The sequence below is a fragment of the Puma concolor genome, chromosome A2 (genome assembly GCF_028749965.1).
Source record: "Puma concolor isolate L17-30 chromosome A2, mPumCon1.1.hap2, whole genome shotgun sequence".
Lineage (NCBI taxonomy): Eukaryota > Metazoa > Chordata > Mammalia > Carnivora > Felidae > Puma > Puma concolor.
This window is the reverse complement of record NC_141668.1, coordinates 161,948,383-161,959,042: the sequence shown is the minus strand read 5'-3', so window position 1 is coordinate 161,959,042 and position 10,660 is coordinate 161,948,383. Positions and strand designations below refer to the sequence as shown.

General features: G+C 55.1%; 1 long non-coding RNA gene across 1 annotated transcript; it reads left to right on the top strand.

Moving 5' to 3' along the window:
• Positions 1–5,636: 5,636 nt before the first annotated feature.
• LOC147583735 (uncharacterized) lies at positions 5,637–7,280 on the top strand. Its single transcript, XR_015248501.1, has 2 exons — positions 5,637–5,899; positions 6,279–7,280. It is a non-coding gene; the product is annotated as an uncharacterized LOC147583735 (long non-coding RNA).
• The last annotated feature ends 3,380 nt before the right edge of the window (positions 7,281–10,660 follow it).

Genomic DNA, 10,660 nt, shown 5'->3' with positions numbered 1-10,660 from the left:
CTCATCCATTGTCCCTTCCCCTCCACAGGCTGTCCCCTTCCTGGCTGGCTGCAAGGAACAGTGGGCAAAAGCTCGGGTTGTGGAGTCAGTGTTGAAATCGCAGCTCCAGCACTGAATAGCTGTGAGCCTGTGCTGTGGACCGAACGTGTCCTCCCAGGGTCATATGTTGAAGCCACAATCCTCAGCGGGACTGTATTTGGAGATTGGGCCTTTGCATGAGGTCAAGGGGGGGGGAACCATGATCCAGTAGGATTAGTGTCCTTAAAAAAAAATTTTTTTTTTTTACATTTATTCATTTTTGAGAGACGGAGAGAGGGCATAAGCTGGGGAGGGGCAGAGACAGAGAGGGAGACACAGAATCTGAAGCAGGCTCCAGACTCAGCTGTCAGCACGGAGCCCGATGCGGGGCTCGAACTCACGAACCGCGAGATCATGACCTGAGCCGAAGTTGGACGCTCAACCCACTGAGCCCCCCAGGCGCCCTGGGTTAGTGTCCTTTAAAGAAGAGACTGGAGAGGGTATGCATTCTCTCTCTCTCTCTCTCTCTCTCTCTGTTCCTGCCACATGAGGTTCAGTGAGAAGGTAGCCATCTTCAAACCAGGAAGCTCATTGTCACCAGAACCCAGACCAGCTGACAACTTGATCTTGGACTTCCAGTCTCCAGAAACCGTGAGAAACAAATTTCTGTTGTTTAACAACCGCCCAGCTCCCACCCAGTCTCTAGTGTTTCGTTATGGCAGCCCCAGCAGACCGATGTGCCTTGTTTGGGTGACTTAACCTCTCCATGCCTCAGTTTCTTCATCACAAAGATGGGCGTATAAATACACCATAGAATACCTTGAGGCTCCATAAGCAAAGAACGCATTTGAACAGTGCGTAGCGCCTCCAAAGCTCTCAGCAAATGTCAGAGTATCAGTCAGCACAGGCTTGATGAAGCCAACACGGTGGGTTCCCTGCACACGTCCCCATGACCCTGGCCGTCCATTACTGCTGGCACCTGTGGCACTCAGGAGCAGCCTTGGCAAAGGAGAGATAGGGCTGGAGGATAAACACCCCAGATCCCTCGCGCCTCTGGTGGAACAACGCTGAGGCGTGCTCTTGCAAAGTGTAAAACTCCCCCAGGCCACCCTCACATCTACACCAACAGCAAGTCTGGAGTCCCTAAGACTACCCCAGTTTCGATAATCCCCGAGGACTCGCTGATAGCTCTCATACGTGACACGTTATGGTTTGTTACAGGGAAAGGGTACAGATTAACATCAACCAAGGGAAGGGGCGCGCGTGGGGCAGGACCCAGGAGACGCCAGGTGTGAACATCCAGTCGGCCCCTCCCAGTGGAGTTGTGCGAGCAGCGCTAACTTCTCCCGGTGACCGTGCGTGACGACACTCACGGTGTACTGCCAACCCAGGATGCTCACCCAGCCTTCGTTGAGTCCGTGTCACATAGACATGGCTGACCCTCCGTGTGGCTGACCTCAGTCTCCAGCCCCTCCAGAGGCCGGGCTGACACTGGGTGACCCACGCCCACCCCCCCCCCCCCGCCCCAACCACCATAAATCACATTGTTACTACCTAGTGTGACCAAAGCTCCCCCATATACATCATATTGATGGAGTAGACTGTGTGGCCCAAGGTCCCAGGTAAACAAAGATACTCTAACCAAGCAAGACATTCTAGGGCTTCCAGGCCACCTCTCAGGAGCAAAGGACAAAGACTAGACCTCTCTTTGGGTGAGGTTAATCCTTTACGGCACCTTTCTACAGTGTCTCCCAGAATTCCCCTGTGGGATTGAGCCTCACTTGCCCACAGTAGTAACCTCAACAGTGTGCTTGTTCTTGGCTCCGTCATTTCCCTCACTCTCCTTCCTAGGGTCACTTCCCAAATAAATGATTTGCCCTTGCAACCTGGCTTCTAGGTGAACCCACTGTTGCAGGCTGAATAACGCCCCCCCCCCCCCCAGAGATATTAGTTCCCGGGCTCTGGAACCTGTGAATGCGACCTTCTGTGGCAAAAGAGATTTTACAGATGGGATTAAGTTAAGGCTCTTGAAATAGGAGATTATCCTGGATTATCTGGGAGGGCCCTAAATGCAATCATAAGTGTCCTTATAAGAGGGAAGGAGAGGGAGGAGGTCAGATGTTACACTGCTGGCTTTGAAGATGGAGGAAGGGGCCCTGAGCCGAGGGACACAGCACTGCAGCGCTGGCAGCTGGAAAAGTCGAGAAAACAGACTCTTCCCAAAGGGCTCCCAAAGGAGCAGGGTCCTGCTGACACCTGTTTCAACCCACTGAAACTGACTTCAGGCTTCTGACCTCCAGAACGGTAAGGGAAGAAATGTTTGTTGTGTGAAGCCACCGAGTTTGTGGTAATTTGTCACAGCGGCCATAGACTATTGATACACCAGCTGAGACGGGAGGTCATGCTGTGGGAACCCCAACATCTCAGTGACTTCAAAGTTTATTTCTTGCTCATGTTACATGACCGTTGGGAACCACCTGGGGCCTCTGTTTGGGTCATCCTCATAGCAGGATCCAGGCTGATGAGGCAGCAGCTATCTAGAACGTTCTTAGTCACTGCAGCAGAGGAAAGAGAGCAGAGGGTCCTGCCTCAGCCATTAAATACGCCAACCTGGCAATGACGTCATCACGTCTGCTTGCAGCTGATTGGCCAGCACTCATCGCATGGCTCCAGCCAACCCCAGGGGAGCCCGGAAGTGCCTCACATCAGGCGCCCAGAAGGTGGAGAGCAGGGAAACATCAGTAACCACCCCCCCCCCCCCACCGGAACTGGATATTACTAGAGTAACAGGATGCTACAATGGACTTTTTCATTCAGGCCCCAAATAAGTAAATATAGTGCCCAGTGAGAGGCACCAGACCAAGTGAACATTTCCAAAGTCGAAGGCTCCCGATGGGTTTCATGACTCAGCATGAGCGGGGTCTGAAAGGCTTGGGGAAGAAGGCAGGTTTGGAGAGGGTTTTATGAGGATTTCTCCGGAGGAGGCTGTGCTGTGAGCTTCGTGCTCTCCCCATCAGGAGAAAAGGGTCAGAGCCGGGTGCTCCCCCTCACTTCAAGCCAGGGAAGGAAGAACATTGGCAGGATGTTCGGGAGAATCTGTTGTGGGTCCCCTGGACTTTTGTGACCCGTGGAAGGCAGAAGAAAGGGGCTGGTGACTGCTCTGGTAGATCAAAATACCGGGTGTTTCCAGGAGGGCTTCCTGGAGGAGGTGCTGGGACTCCGGCCGCAAGCATATGACTGGTTTCAGTGGGGAGAAAGGCTGAGCAGAGAGCAGGTCCTAAGGGAGAAGCAGGGGCTGGGTGAGAGGGCTCCTTCGACAGCAGAAACAGCTCCACCAGGACCCTCTGGCTCCTGGTGTCCTGGGACTGTCATAACAAAGGACCACAGACTTCAGCTACAACAATAGGAATTTCTTCTCTGCCAGTTCTGGAGGCCAGAATGGGAAATCCAGGTGTGGGCCAGGCCAGCCGCCTCTGGGAGATCCAGGGCAGAATCTTCCCTGGCTTCTTCCAGCTCCAGTGACCCCAGGCACTGCCCCCACGCCTGGGCTTGTGGTTGCTTTGCTCTAATCTCTGCCTGTTTGCAAAGTCTTCTCCCAGGGTGTCTCTGTTCTCATGTCTGTCCCTCACACGGATACCTGTCCCTGGATTTAGGCTCACCCAGATGAGAATCTCATCCCAGGATTCTTAACTTTTTTAAAAAAAAAAAAAAGTTTATTGAAGTAATCTCTGCACCCAAAGTGGGGCTCGAACTCACAACCCCGAGATCAAGAGTCGCATGCTCCTTCGGCCCCCCAGGATTCATCACTTAATCCTATCTGCAAAGACTCTTTTTACCAAATAAGGTCACAGTCAGAGGTTCCAGGGGTGAGAACGTGGCACATGTCCCTTGGGGGATCGGCACGTGACCCCCCCTACACTCCCCTTCCCTCCCTGAGCTCAGATCCTGAGCGTTGACCGGTCGTCAACCTTGGGCTTCTCTGTGTCCCTCCGTATAGAATCCGGTTTTAGCAAGAATGCAGTTCAGTCAGTGGAGCTGGAACCTCCCCTTACTCCTGATGTTTCCTCCTAGTAATTTTCCATCCACTGCCCCCCACCCCGCTCCTTGGCTGTAAATCATAACCGAGCCTGGTTCTACCCTGAGATATCATTTTCCCTATTGCAACAGTTTTTAAAAAAAAACACAAAATTTATCTTTATCCCTTTAACAGTTGTCCAGCTCTGGTTTTCCTTAAGTGTGACAGGAAGGGCTAGGAAGGAAGGAGGGAGGGGCGGGCCCCCACACCACTCCGGGCCCCCAGAACAAGGAGGAGAATATTTAAGTCTAAAGCACCATCCGAGCTGGGATCTGGACATTCTCGTTCTGAATCGTGCCCAGCCTGCCTTGTGACCTCAGGTGACCATTAGAGCATCTGTGATCTGAGATGCGCAGAAAAGTCAGGAAGCTAAGAGTTTATCCAGTTAACATCCCTGCCACCACCCCGCCGTAAAAGCACGTTATAGGAGCAGGAGGAACCACCCCGGGAGTTAAGGGTGGCTCCGTGCTGGTTCATTTTCCTTAGTGTGTTGATTCCAAGGTTCCTTGGAAGTCGTTTTGTCCCCCCCCTCCCCCGCACTGACCTCTCTCTACCTGCCTGTTCTGCCTTCCACTGGGCCCCCAGGTCCTCCTTTGCCCTGGGGCCCTGTCTGCCTGCCCTCCATCCATTTAACAAACTTATTGAGTCAGCAGGGAACAGCAGAAACAAGGAACCTCCCTAGTAGAGAGCCAGCTAGTAAATATCCTTCGTACATCCCAGTGAGTGCGTGTAAATAGAGCAGTAATGCGGATTTGTGGTGGTTGTAAGGGGGTGGGGATGGGGAGGGTATCAGAGAAGGGCTTCCTGGGGAAGGGACCTGGAGGAGGTGAGGGAGGAGGCTTGCAGATATCGGGGAGGAGACAATCCAGGCAGAGGAAACAGCCTATGCAAAGGCCCTGAGGCAGGAATGTGCCCAGGGAGTCTGGAGAAGAGTGAGAAGTCCCAGGTAGCGGGAGGGGAAGAAAGTCAGAGACCAGGGCAGGGAGGTGATGGGGGTGTGCAGGGCCTTGTGGCCTCAGGGGGGACTTGGGTTTTGCTCTGAGTGAGGAAGCTGGCAGACACAATGGCCCCCCAAAGATGTCCACGTCCGAATCCCTGGAATTTGTGCACGTATTACCTCACATTGCAAAAGGGACTTTGCAGATGTGATTACATTAAGGCTCTTTGGGCAGGGAGATCACCCTGACTACGGGGTGGGCCCAATCTCGTAACACAAATCCTTAAACGCAGACGGGTGAGGCAGAAAGGGGGCCAGAGAACGGCCATGTCAGAAGGTCTCTCCTGGCTGGTTTCGAAGGTGGTGGGAGAGGCCACAAGCCAGGGACTGCAGGCCACCGCTCCAGGTGGCAGCCACTGGGGAAAGGGGGACCTCCCCCCCGCAACCGCAAGGACTGAATTCTGCCCGCACCTGAAGGAGGTAAGGGCTCCTTCCCCCGAGCCTCGCAGTCAGCTGATATCTTACCCCAGGGCCGGCGACGATTCATACGTGTTGCTGAAGCAGCTAAGTCTGTGGGAACTCGCGATGGCAGCAACAGCAAAGCAAGCCAAGGTGGCCGTTAGTTCTGAGCGGAAGAGGAGCCCAAGCGGGCTCGGGCGCTCACCTGCGCCCCCTGGGGGCCGAGGGGGGAAGAGACCGCAAGGCGAGACCAGGAGCCTGGGACCAGGCCGGACGCGACAGCAGGTGCAGAAGGGCGACGCTGGGCTGGACCCGGCGGGGCCGCGGAGGTGGGCAGAAGTCCGAGGTTTGGATGTGAGTGGAGAGAGAGCGAGAAAGGAGTCAAGGATGACACGAGGCTTCTGACCGCGGTACTTGGAGCCCCCAGCCCTCTCCAGCCCCCTGCTGCACCAGCCCCCGCCTCGCTCCTGTGTCCCCCTCAGATGGTTCAGGTAGAGGCCACATGCTGCCCTCGCCTCTTAGGCCTTGGCTGTGCCCTGTGGCCTCTCACGCATGGCATTTGCCTTCTCCATTCTCAAGACAGGAAGTCAGATGAGGCTGAAGAGGGGCGGAGAGCTGTTAGGGCCCCGACCCCCAAAAGGACTGGGGATCTGCCTCCTCCCTCCCATCCGAGCCCAGACTAACCGGCTCCCATTTTGCCCCCGGTCGGCGCATCGCTCTCTCTGTCTCCCTCTGGAATTTTCGTTCTCTTTACGGTAACCAAATTACCCCATCTCCGCTTCTCGCCAGGGACCGCCTGCCTCAGCGCAGCGTGGGCTAGAAGGGCCAGGGTCACGGGGCGAGCGATTAAACCATCAATCACCCGCCGATGCTGACAGCCACCCCTCACCTGGGACCCTCCGCCGTCTGCGAGCCCCAGGACCAGCGGCAACTCAAAAACAGGCCTGGAGGCCTCCGAACCCTTCAAGGTGCGGCCTCAAGAGAAACTCCCCGATCCTTGTTCGTCTGGATCCGCAGAAAGCCATCCTGGGTTCAAACTCACAGCTGCCTCTTGCTCACTTGGCCGGGCCACTTCATCGGTCCGTGCCTCAGTTTCCCCACCCAGAAAGTAGAGATCATACCATTTTCGATGCCGCTGGGGATTACATCAGTGAATGTGATAGCGTGGAGTACGTAATAAGTACTTTCTAGGATGTACTACTGTGACCCTTGCCTTGCCTCTGGTAAACATCGGAGATCATCAACTCTTGATAGAAATCCAAGACTTCTGACTTGGGGGGTTGGTGATGGGGATCATGCCTATGCCTTCGTCCAGCTGGTGCCTCATTCAAGTCAGAACTGGGGCGGGGGGGGGGGGGGAAGGCTCTAGCAGAACCTTAACTCCTGCGCAACAACCCACATTTAGCGTCACTGGTTGCAGGTAACAAGCCTCCCTGCTTTGCACTGGCTGTTCCCTCTGCCTGGAATGCTCTTCCTCCACATACCACGTGACTCCTCTTTGCCTGCTTCGGAGTTTGTTCAGATGTCACCTCCTCAGTGAGGACACCCGGTTAAAAGCGCGCACAGTGCCCCCGCCTGCCCCACCCACGCGGTTTTGTTGTTTCTAGAGCGGGCACTCACCCCCACCTAATGTACCGGAGGCTGTGTTTGCTGGGTCGGTCTGACCACCTCACTGGAGTGTCAGCCCTGGGGCAGGGGTGTACCCCCTTCATCCCCCAGCACAGCACCTGGCATGAAATAAACACTCGATGAATTCTTGTTGAACGAACGAATGAATGCATTCCAAGGCTGCTGTGGAATTGGACTGCTGTGGGCAATCCCGGGCTTTCTGGGGGTAGACGGGGTGTGATAAGCCTTGTGCAGAGACAGAGCATGAACGGGGGAGGGGCAGAGAGAGAGGGAGACACAGAATCGGAAACAGGCTCCAGGCTCCGAGCCATCAGCCCAGAGCCCGACGCGGGGCTCGAACTCACAGACCGTGAGATCGTGACCTGGGTGAAGTCGGATGCTTAACCGACTGCACCACCCAGGCGCCCCCTTGCCATCGTCTTTATGTGGATCTTCCCCTTCCTTCCTTCCTTCCTTCCTTCCTTCCTTCCTTCCTTCCTTCCTTCCTTCCTTCCTCCTTCCCCCTCCCTCCCCCTCCTTCATTCCTTCTTTCTTTCCTGAGGTGAAATTCACCTAACACAAAATCAACCATTTTGAAGAATACACTTCAGGGACATTTAGCACCTTCACCACGTTGTGCGGCCACCACTTCTACCTGGTTCCAGAACATCCCCGTCACCTCAAAAGGAAACCGGCGCCCGTTAAGTCGCTCCCCAACTTCCCCTTTCCTCCCAGCCCCTGGCCACCACCCGTCGGCTTTCTGTCTCTGTGGATTTACTTATTCCGGACATTTCACGTAAATGGAATCGGGTCACGTGTGCTCTGTCGTGTCTGGCTCCTTTCACTGGGTATAACGTTTTCAGGTTTCCTCCACATTGTAGCGTGTGTCAAGATCGGTCCTCCTTTTTACGGCTGAATCATATCCCAGTGTATGGATGGACCACATTTGTTCATCCACTCCTCTGGTGATGGACATTTAGGGTGTTGGCACCTTTATTGTGGATCCTTAAAAGGCACCCTTTCTTTGGGGCAGATGAAGAGCGCGGTGAGGGGAAGAGATGATATCAGCCCTTGCTCTGGCTTCTTTCTAGCATTCTTGTGCAGTGAGCCACCTGCACAGCTCTTCATGGCAGCCCTAACAGTGTGATGCGTATCCTGACCAGCTCAAAGACCAAGGAACCAGGAGCTGCCCCTCCTCGCCTAGGCTTTCAGACTGCCAATCCCTAACCTCTCTGGCCCGCTCACCCCTGCAGAAAACCTGCCAGGGAATCGGGCCGTTTTGGCGGGTACTCCAAGTCCCCTCCTTCCTGTTGCCCCTAGCTGTGCCCACCACCCTTGCCTCTCCAGACTCTGGGACCCTCTGGCTGTCTCTTCTTCATGCTTTCCACCCAGCCTGGAGTCCCACACCCACCTACGTCTCCCAACCCTCTCTCTGTGTCTCCGGCACAGTGGCTATTTTTATTTTCCCTTCTTATTAAATTTCCAACTTCTGCAAACACCATGGCCCCTGCCTCGCTGCACCGCACCCCCCCCCCCCCACCCTTTCCCTTCGAGCGGATTTGATTCACTTGCGGTTTTATTAACAGATTAAAAAAAAATGCAGCTGCCACCACACCGTGCTTTCTCTGCTTTCTTGGAGGTTTAGAGAAGCTGGAGGGAGGAAAACCAGGCTGCAGGTTCCCTCTGGGGGGGGTTAAATCCAATCCACCCTCCTCCCCACAGCCCGGGATATGTAGACCTCTCCGTGTGTAGCCAAGGAGGAGGGGGGAGGGGCTGGGCAGTGAGGCCGGGCCCTTTCCTGAGTTTGAGGAAGGATTTGAGGGGTGTCAGGCCTGTGCACTGCCCCAGATAGTGCCTTGTCCTGAGGTGGAATTGGAAATTCAAAAAAAAAAATAAAATAAAATCCACATGGAGGTCCTGCCCCTGTGGACACTGGGGAGCTCACAGCTGCCCAGTTGGTCCCCAGAAGGGGGGCCTGGGATTTGGAAGCACCCACACCAGAGCCGGGGGGGCCTCCACCCATTCTTCTTTTGGATCACTGGTAGAAGTGGGGGGGGGGGGCATGGAAGGTTCCAGGCTCCCCGACACCACCTACCCTGGCAGGCCTCTCTTAACTTTTTCTCCCCAGGAGATTCCGATCCCCATCCCCGTGTCCTCCCTCCACCCCCTGCCTCCCAGAGCTGAGAGCAAATTGCTTCTTCATGCCCCCGGGGTGTTTTTCCCCCCAAATTCTTTGTGTGGCAGTCACTATGGCAACCAAGAACCCAGCTGCACTTTATTTCCTGGGGATACAGGAAGGGGGTGGGGAGTATGTTCAACTGGGACCTTTCTACCCTCTTCCTTTCCCTTCTTCTGATCCTCCTCCCCCACAGGGCCTGATCCAGCCTTGGTCCACTAGAAGAGTAGGCTGCCTGTCTGGGTGCCCATCCTGGCTTGCTGGGCTGGCTCCCCATTGGGTCCCTCATCCATTTGAGGAAGGTTCTTCCTTTGGCCAGAGTGCTAAGGCTAAATGGTGCCCTGGATCCCAGTGGAATCCCTTTCCCCTTCTTTCTCTCTTCCCTCTTCCTCTCCACTCCCATAATCAGGGCAGGCTGGTATGGTTGGGCAGGCTGGACACTGCACAAGGGGGCACAGCGTGTGCTCAAGCCATGCTGTGAGTGCCCCTTTCTCCTTGGCTCAGGGGCACCCTATGGACGAACCTCTGCCCTGATGTGGCTGACACCAACTCACAGTTCACTATTAAGAGAGTCAGTTATTTCAATAATGAATTTCAGCTCCAGTCATGCCCCAAAGCAGAGGAGGAAAGCGAGCCTCGTCAGAAATTTGAGGTTGTGAACAACACAGGCTACAGCTCCTTTGGGACCTTAAGAGGACAAACTTGGGCGGGAAGAATTCTAGAGGGGCTGGAGCTGGAGTCAAAGACTGTAGGATGTCTTGGGAGAGCCAGAGAGGGACGGGGGTGATAATCAAAAGTCCCAAAGACGTAATGCAGCTGGTGTAGATTGACCGCCAGATGGACCCAGGTCGATGCCCTCACCTGCCTCTGTCACCTGACTGGAGCCCGGGCCAGCCGGCCGAGGCATATCGAGGCGAGCCCCGTCGTCCCAGCCGAGGCCATCCTAGACCAACCTACGGCCAGCCGAACTCCAAACATGTGACAGGGCCCAACCTGGGTGAATAAAGAGTGTCCTCCGGACCCCCAACTGACCAAAGTCTCCTGAATGCGCCCAGCCAGAAGAAATGTCCGGTTGATGCGTAGACTGTGAGCCATAATTAAGGCCGATTGTCTAAGCCACTGGACTGGGGGGTTGTCTGTCACACAGCACAATGGGCTACAGGTAACTGACACAAGGCCTGACTAGCACGGGTGCATCAGGCATGCCTTGCCCTTCCTCACGGAAGAATTGGGCCCGGATTCGGTTACCATCTCCTTCCCTTTCTTACAAACTCTTCCCCGTTCCTTCCGTTCTTGATCTCTAGCCACATCCCCCTCACTCCCCCCCCCCCCACTTCCATTCAGCTACATCAGATTCTCCCACTCTCCAAGCCTGCACCCACCTCCG